This window comes from Bidens hawaiensis, unplaced genomic scaffold, assembly GCF_021521415.1.
Source record: "Bidens hawaiensis isolate Kalapana, Puna unplaced genomic scaffold, B.hawaiensis_p1.1 tig00036758_1, whole genome shotgun sequence".
In the NCBI taxonomy this organism is placed as follows: Eukaryota; Viridiplantae; Streptophyta; class Magnoliopsida; order Asterales; family Asteraceae; genus Bidens; species Bidens hawaiensis.
This window is the reverse complement of record NW_027496416.1, coordinates 34,600-44,120: the sequence shown is the minus strand read 5'-3', so window position 1 is coordinate 44,120 and position 9,521 is coordinate 34,600.

The following is a 9,521-nucleotide window of genomic DNA, read 5'->3' as shown; positions in this document are numbered from 1 at the left end:
TCTTTATAAAGCTAAGACATTTATTAAACTCTGGTAAAAATTTCATAATTTATTTCCATGGTTTTCCTATGTAATTAAATACATCTTTGCATGCTAAAATCTGTATGTTTTACCTGTTATTGATCGATAAGTTCGTTTTAGGCTTAACCGGTGGATGTTCAATTGTGTTCTTGTCGGGGCTGTTTGAAGTGAGGTTTTGCTCCGTCATCTTCCTAGGTATGTCATATGTGTTTTACCTTAGTATCGTGGGCTATGAAGCTCGTTTGATTGATCAATTGTCAATAGATTGAAAACTAGTTTTCGGTTGTCTAGATGGGTGATTTGTTGCGTTTAACGCGAGGATGAAGTAAGTGATGACCAGTTCAGTTCGGATAGCTTCGGTTTAATGTACGGGTTGTTGGAAAATGATTTTTATAAGTATTGGGGCTGAATTGGTTGTCGGTTACTCAAACGGGTCGGCGCAACGCGCATTCGCGTGTATTGATTAGTTGGTGCGTTGTTCTTGCGAGTTACCGACACATTTGACTCGTGTAGCGACGTGTGGACATGTTGGCTTTGAATTTATCATATTGGGTCCACACGGGGCTGAGTTCGATGTTAATTACGTAAACAACTCTTAAACGCGTGTGTTAGTATCATCTAGTGCTTCCGGGGGTAATTTGGGAATTCTTTATTCTTGGACGTATCTATGGGTCGTGTCGGTAAATGTAGGGCCCCGGGGGCTGTTATGATTGATTTTACTAAGGTCGAGGCTTTAGGTAACTCGAACTACGTTAGAACATCCCGTAGGGTAAACGAGTCCTTTCGGTGTCGTTAGTAATGATTGTATGTAAACCGACAGGTGTTTTAGTTGTGGGGATACTTAGGAGTCCTCTAGTTCGTGGTGAATTCGTGCCTTGTGTCAGGTGAGTTCATGATTCCCTTTTTAATCTTTTTACGTTTTGGGCTAGCATATATTACAATTTTACCCGATTTTACTCGTTTAAATTATTTGAATTTTATTACATGGCCTTATTCGTGTTTGTGCATTTATGAAACTATGTGTGAATTATATTCTATGCCTTAGAATATTTGAGGCTCGTTTATGGTTATATATTTTATAAGGTTATAGACATTACTTATGGTCTAGACTCAAGGAAATAGGCTTACTTGTATTGTATTATGTCATGAGATGATATTTATGAATGTGTATGCAGGTGCTACTTTATGACTATAGGCTTACTTTCATGATGATATATTTGGAATCATATATATATATACACATATATATACATATATATATATATATACATATATATATATATACGCGTGTTTATACATGCATTAATTTATGGCCAATAATTGGCGATGTTAATTAGTCGTTATCGACTATGGATTTTTGTGTATGCGTACTTTGTATTTGCATGCGGATGGATGGTGATCTTGTTCGGGCCAAACTATACTACTCAAGTTCTTAAATCCTGTGGTGGGCCCTGAAAAGCCCGTAAGGAAGGAGGCTCGTGTGGCATGATCACCATCGGATGGGATGATACGTGTTTGGGTTGTATGTGTGCTCGACCCTGATGTTATTACTTGGATATTACGTGTTTGGGTTGTACGTGTGCTCAATCCTGATGTTAATACTTGGATGATATCTATAGGGATATAATTATATGGATGTTTATATATATATAAGTATGACTACTTATTGTTGATGATGGCCTAACTGTTGTATCCAGTTTTATTTTAGAACTCTTGGATTGATTTATTTAAATGTCCATTATTAAAACTTGAACTCACTCAGCTCAAGCTGACTTTGTGTGTTTGTTAGTGTGAGTTTCAGATCAGGAGGGGGATGCATTACCGCTTGGACGTGCTCGAGGCTACTTGGACGGTGGAAGGCATACCTAGTCAGAAATGTTTTATTAATGAACATTGTTCTTTTCAATTACTACTAAATGCATTGAAAACTTGGGTTTGGGCATAATTCCCGGGTTTTGAGAACTTGTTTGATCAATTATGACTTTTCTGCTGATTTATACTCTAAGCAGGTTTTAAATAAATGAATTACCTTGGGTTTAAAATCACATCTTCCCGTTTTGTGAAATTTGATATTCCTTATTCCGTTGTTTAGTACTATGAAACGATTTTAATAAAATGAATCTGTTTGGCTTTAAATTTTTGAGAATTTTTGGATATGCTGACCAACTGTAGGATTCCCGGGATTCGGGGTCTTACAAGTTGGTATCAGAGCCCTGGTTCGAGGGATCCGAGCATTCCCGAATGTTTGGACTCGAACTGTAAGAGAAAAGACTAGATATGCCAACCGCGAGTAGCTGCACGCCAAGAGGTAACTTTAATTGTTTAGTCATTCTTTTTTCTTTTAAAAGTTCCATTATATGATTAATTGCTTAAGTGTTAGATAGAATGCTAATGTGGTTAGGGTGAGGGGGTTCTTAGGATAGGCGGGTAAGGTAAACAATTAATAACCCTTTATCAACGTTATTAGCAGTTTACCGTTACCTTCCATGTTCTAAATACTACTTGTTCTTGACTGCGTTAGGGTTCTGTCTTTGTAGGGATAGAATATGGTTATTGCTTGTGTCTTAGCGTTAAAGTTCCTCTCGTTCCTTAAATTCCCCCGTTCGATTCTCATTGTATGGCCCCGAACCCCGGGAAACCCCACAGTTGGTAATCATACAGAACACTTGAGAAATTAAATAAACTTAAAAGCAATTCTTTGCATTAAAACGGCATTATAGAGTATAATTCGGCGGAAAACGTAAATAGATGAATAAGTTCCCAAAATCAAAATTTATTTATAACTTTTAAAAGTCTTTTGAAATAAAAAGGTTTATAAGTAATTCTTCATTCCAGTATGCCCTTCACCGTCTAAGTAGCTCCATGCACGTCCAAGCGGTAAGGCATCCTCTTCCTAACCTGAAACTCACACTAATATGCACACAAAGTCAGCTTAAGCTGAGTGAGTTCAAGTTTTAAATAAGTAACAAAATTCTTAAATAATCATTCCAACGGTTTTAAAACGGTAAACGGAAACACATTGGTTAGGTCACCACATTCGATAAATAGTCATTCTTACGTATAAGCATCTCTATACGTGCATTCCTATACATACATATATATATATATATATATATATATATATATGTATAACATTCAATAATAACATTTAGGGCTGCGAAAACGTACAACCCAAACACGTAACATTCAGCGCATGCAAACACAAAGTAGGCATACGCAACATTCAGTACTCGAAACGACTACAAACATTCAGGGTCGAGCAAACGTACAACCCAAACATGTAACATTCGGCGCATGCAAACACAAGGTAGGCATACGCAATATTCAGTAGTCGAGACGACCACAACATTCGCCAAATATTGGCCTTTCTAAATATATATATATATATATATATATATATATATATATATACATACACATTCTATAACATTCCAAGGCCTACCAATACTAGCAAGCCTATGTAAAACCATTCAAAACAATTCATCAAGTAAGAAAAACACATAGGTGTGCATGCTAGCCCAAAACTTAAAAAAAGTTAAACGGGGCATCGAGAACTCACCTGAAATCAATCGAACACCTGCAACGAGCTAGGAATCCCTAAGTGCACAATCACAAGCAAGGGCCTGTAAATTATACACCACACGTTACTAAACTAGACCGTAAGAACACTCTAGCCTAATGGGCCGCCCAAGGCCCAACACTTTGGCCAAAGGCCCAACAACTTGGCCCAAGGCCCAACACTTGGCCCGAGGCCCAACAACTTGGCCCAAGGCCCAAGGACAATCAAATCGGGTCGAATGCACGTGTAATAAACCTTACAACCATTTGTTAAACGAATCAGCCCCGAATGGACCAAATTCCATTTGAAATATTTTCATTCATCAAGATTATGTCACCCGAGTTGATAGGGTTGACGGTTTCGTTTTACAACTCTCAATTTAACATTTAAACGAAAATTCGCGCACCGCCGACTCGATTGACCAAGCACCAAACAAAACAGCCCCGAGCATCAAAAAAATAATTTTCCCACAGCCCTTAGACTCCCTTCGGGCCGTACAAACTGATTCGGTTGGTCATCCAACCGATTAACGCATCAAACTCAACAATTTGCAATTCTACACCCGATAAACACTTGTTTTCGAACTAAAATCGATTGACCGACCTAAACACCTCCAATGGCCACGAAATTTTAATATGATGTAAATCTGAGAATCTTTCTACACCAAAAACTCCAATTTTTATCCACGCGAAGTGGGTCAATTGCACTCTAGCCGAAATCTGTCCAACGAAAAGTTTCGGCAAAATTGAGCATCAAAACGAATAGAGGTGAACAAAAAGAGTGTTGGGGATTGTAGTACATACCTTGAACTACTTCTAGGAACTTGGAATCGATCAAAAAGTCGAAGCAATGAAGGGGGGGGTGCCTCTTTGGCCGATCGCTGCAGGTGCAAAATGGGGGGTTAGGGTTTTTTGATTAATGTTATAATATAAAATATTTTAATTCTAGCCCCTGGAATTTAATGATAATGCAACTTGGAAGAAGAGTTAAGCGATTAGACATACCGGGATGACGTAAAGGCTTCTGAGAGGCGTCGAATAAACCCCGAGAATTATACATACTCTACAAGCTTCAATTCTTGAAACCGGAATTAACGGGCGTTACAATTCCACCCCCTTACAATGGGATTCGTCCCCGAATCCCGATGCGTCAGGAACAACTGCGTATAATGCTTCATCATTTCGTATTCGGACTCCCAAGTGGCCTTAGAACCCCTACGGTGTTTCTACTGCACCTTCACATGTCTAACCACCTTATTTCTCAAACGCCTCTCCTGCCGCTCAAGAATAGCAATCGGTTGTTCAATGTAGTTCAGCTTACTATCGAGTTCAATATCATCGAGAGGCACATAGGCCTCTTCATCCGCTAAGCATTTCCTCAGATGGGACACGTGAAAAGTAGGATGAATCCCCGCGAGCTCCTCGGGCAATTCCAACCAATATGCTACCTCACCGACTCGGGCCAATACACGAAACGGGCCAATAAACCTCGGGCTGAGCTTCCCCCTCTTACGAAAACAAATAATACCCTTCCAGGGAGAAACTTTTAACATAACCCGATCCCCGGCCTCAAACACAATAGGCCTTCGCTTTTTATCTGCATAAGACTTCTAACGATCCTGCGCGGCCTTCGTAAATGCCAACAGAACCCCAACAGATTGGAGTCCTGCACCTCCTACCGTACAACATCTCAAACGGTGCATCCCAATCGTGGCGTGATAACTGTTATTATAAGAGAACTCTACCAACGGTAAGTGACGGTCCCAACCACCACCAAAATCGATGACACAAGCCCGCAACATATCCTTGAGAGTCTGAATGGTCCTCTCGAACTGACCATCCGTCTGCGGGTGATAAGCAGTACTGATGAGGAGTTTGGTGCCCATTTCCTCATGAAACCTTTTCCAAAATCTGGAGGTGAAACGCATATCCCTATCCGAAACAATAGATACCGGAACCCCGTGCCTAGAGATGATCTCACGAATAAACACATCGGCCAACTGCTCAGAATTAAAAGTCTCTCGAATCGGCAAGAAGTGAGCGCTCTTGGTCAGTCTGTCCATGATTACCCAAATGGTGTCGTAGTTACCCCTAGGAGTACGAGGCAGTTTAGTCACGAAATCCATGGTGAGATGCTCCCATTTCCATTCAGGTATTTCCAACGGCTGAAGCTTCCCAAACGGCTTCTAATGCTCGGCCTTAACTTGCAGACATGTCAAACACTTACTTACATACTGAGCCACTTCGAACTTCATCGCAGGCCACCAATAATTCTTTTTCAAGTCTTGGTATATCTTGGTCGCGCCCGGATGAATGGAATAGCGCGACTGGTGCGCCCCATCTAAAATTCTACTTCTGAAACCTCCATACCTCGGCACCCATAAACGCCCATCTTTATACTTCACCCCATCACCGACGTCTTCCAACAACTTTTCCTGACCCCAGATACGCTTCGACATAATCCATTCCACCTGCAACGCTTCATTCTGGACATTGGCTATTTGTTTCAAAATGTCGGGTTTGAGAATAAGCTGGTAGGATTTCACACGAATAGGTTTTGGTCTCTCCTTCCGGCTTAACGCGTCGGCCACCACGTTAGCCTTACCAGGATGGTACATGATCTCCAAGTCGTAGTCCTTAATCAATTCCAACCATCGACGCTGTCGCATATTCAGTTCCTTTTGCTCGAAGAATACTTTAAGCTCTTATGATCGGTATAAATAGTGTAAGGAACACCGTACAGATAATGCCTCCACAACTTAAGTGCAAACACAACCGCCGCCAGTTCTAAATCGTGGGTAGGATAATTCGCGTTGTGGGGCTTTAATTGCCGCGAGGCATACGCGATCACTCGACCTCGCTGCATCAGAACACACCCAAGCCCCTGGTAGGAGGCGTCAGAATAAACCACCAGATCATCGGTGCCATCAGGTAGAGCTAGAATCGGGGCATGCGTCAATCTGTTCTTCAACTCGAGAAAAGCTTCCTCCTGTTTCGTATCCCAAACGAACTTAACACTCTTCTTAGTCAACTTGGTCAGTGAAGAGGCAATTTTCGAAAAGTCGGGAATAAAGCGGCGGTAATACCCCGCCAAACCCAAAAAACTACGGATTTCGGTTGGAGACTTAGGAGACTCCCATTCATTCACGGCTTCCACCTTTGCAGGGTCAACCAGAATACCACTCGGGTTAATAACATGGCCCAAGAATTGAACCTCACGTAACCAGAAGGAACACTTAGAAAATTTCGCATACAATTTGTTCTTTCGCAGAGCCTCCAACACTTCCCTTAGATGACAGGCGTGATCGGTTTCACTTTTAGAGTACACAAGAATGTCATCGATGAACACAATAACCAAACGATCGAGCATCGGTCTACACACCCAGTTCATAAGATCCATGAACGCAGCCGGTGCATTGGTCAAACCGAAAGACATCACCAGAAATTCGTAATGTCCATAACGAGTGCGGAAGGCAGTCTTAGGAATATCTTCCTCCCGAATCTTCAGCTGATGATACCCGTACCTAAGGTCGATCTTCGAGAACCAACTAGCTCCTTGGAGCTGATCAAATAAATCGTCGATCCTTGGGAGAGGGTACTGATTTTTGACAGTGAGCTTGTTTAATTCACGATAGTCAATGCACATCAGCATGCTACCGTCCTTCTTTTTAATGAACAGGACCGGGGCACCCTAAGGTGAGATTCTCGGTCGAATAAAGCCCTTATCGAGCAAGTCTTCCAACTAAGCCATAAGCTCCTTCATTTCATTCGGCGCTAGACGGTAGGGAGCTCGGGCAACGGGTTTGGCGCACGGTACAAGGTCTATCTGGAACTCGACCTCGCGATCCGGCGGCACATCTGACAAATCATCTGGAAATACATCCGGGAAATCCCGAACAATAGGAACATCACCGACGGTAGTCACCTCGGTATTCACATTCATTGCATACACCAGATACGCCCCGCACCCCCGCTGCATTAACTTCCTCGCCTTAAGCATGGATATAATATGTGGCGTCGCAACATTCCGATCACCGAAGACCGTAATTTGAGTCCCATCCGAGGACCTTAGACGAACGAGTTTCTGACCACAAATGATCTGCGCATCAACATTCGCGAGCCAATCCATCCAGAGCACCACGTCGAAGCAGCCAAGCGGCATCAAATACAACTGCACTGGAAATCTATACCCAGACAACTCGATGGAACAACCTTGAATAGCCCTAGACACGGACACGGATTTTCCTACAGCGACCTCAACCTCAAACACATTGACTACGCGCTCGGGCGATTTGTTCAACGAGGAAAAGAAAGCGGTAGACACAAAACTTCTACTGGCGCTCGAATCAAATAAGACTAACGCCTGTAATTCATCAAGTAGAAAGGTACCTAGGACAATATTATACTACTGCTTAGCTACACGATCAACACATACGATTTCAAAGGAATAAGAAATTATAACGGTGGAAAAAAAGCTAAATAAGGAAAAAGTACCTGAAACGACATCCGCATCCCCTTTTGCTTCCTTCTTGGAGATATTGAAGGCCCTCGCCCTGGCCTTCGGCTTCTCATCCATCTTCCCTCTTGAAGAAGTCCCCTGACCGGACCCCCCCACCTTACTGGTAGGACAGTTTGATGACAAGTGACCAGAACCCCTGCAGGGGAAACAAGTCAGAGTCGGGCACTCGTAACGGAAGTGCCCAACCTTATCACAACGAAAGCAAGTGCCGGACCCACTCTTACACTCCCCTTTGTGTATTTTGCCGCATTTCTTGCAATTATCGAACGCCGCATCCCTCCTAAACTCAAAAGTTTCAGTCTTCACCCTCTTGCCAAATGAACTAAAACTGTTTCCCCCAGGCCGCTTACCATACGAATTAGTGTTCCAGGTCTTCCTAGCCTCGTTCGGCGGTAACTTCTCCCTCTGCTCATACAATGTACCTGCCAAGGTAACCACCGAGTGAATGGAGTTCATGTCGGTGGTCACCACACCCCTACGAACATCCACCGGGAGGCCCTTCACATACTTCTTAATCCTTTTTGCCTTAGGGGTAACCAGATCGGGACATAAGCGAGCCATCTTGTTGAACTTTCTGGTATACTCCCGATGCGACATAGTACCAGTCTCCAAGGTCAAGAATTCCTGTTCTATCTTATCCAATTCATGCGGAGGACAAAACTGATCGAGAACCAATTTCTTAAACTCAACCCACGTCATCCTCCTAATCGAACGATCACCCATAGCTTGCGCCAAGTTATCCCACTAACATAGTGCCTCGGAACGAAACAAGGCAGTAGCATAAGTCACCATATCCTCCCCCTTGCACTTACTAACCCTCAGAACAGCCTCCATCTCTCTCACCCACTGATGTGCTGCCAATGCATCTTTAGTACCATCGAAAGAAGGGGGGTCACACTTCTTAAAGTCCCCATACGAGCAACCCCGGGTCGATACACTAACTGTCCACACCTCATCTTCATCCCCACTCGGCACATACACTTCCTCTTCTTCTTCGACCTATACCTCCTTACTCTTCCTTCCCCTATCCGAACCCTTACCAACCAGTGATTCCTCCATGGCCCTGACGGCCTCAGCAACGATCTCAGGAATGGCGCTATGGAGCACCTGGTAAACCTCATCCGCGATAGCTGAGCACAAAGCAGGATCTAAGGCGGGGTTGTCCCCATCCTCACGAATCGGGATCTCCTCCCGCTGGGGAGTAGGAATCTCTCTATTGGCTTCGGCACGTGGCTTACGACCATGACCGCGAACACTAGGACCACCTCTCTTAGCAGCTCGAGTATTAACCATGAGTTATCCCTACAAAGACAGAATTTTAACACGGTCAAGTACAAGTGGTAATTAGAACATGTAAGGTAAGGGTAAACTGCTAATGACATTGATTAAGTGTAATTAGTCGTTTACTTTACCCGCCCGTCCT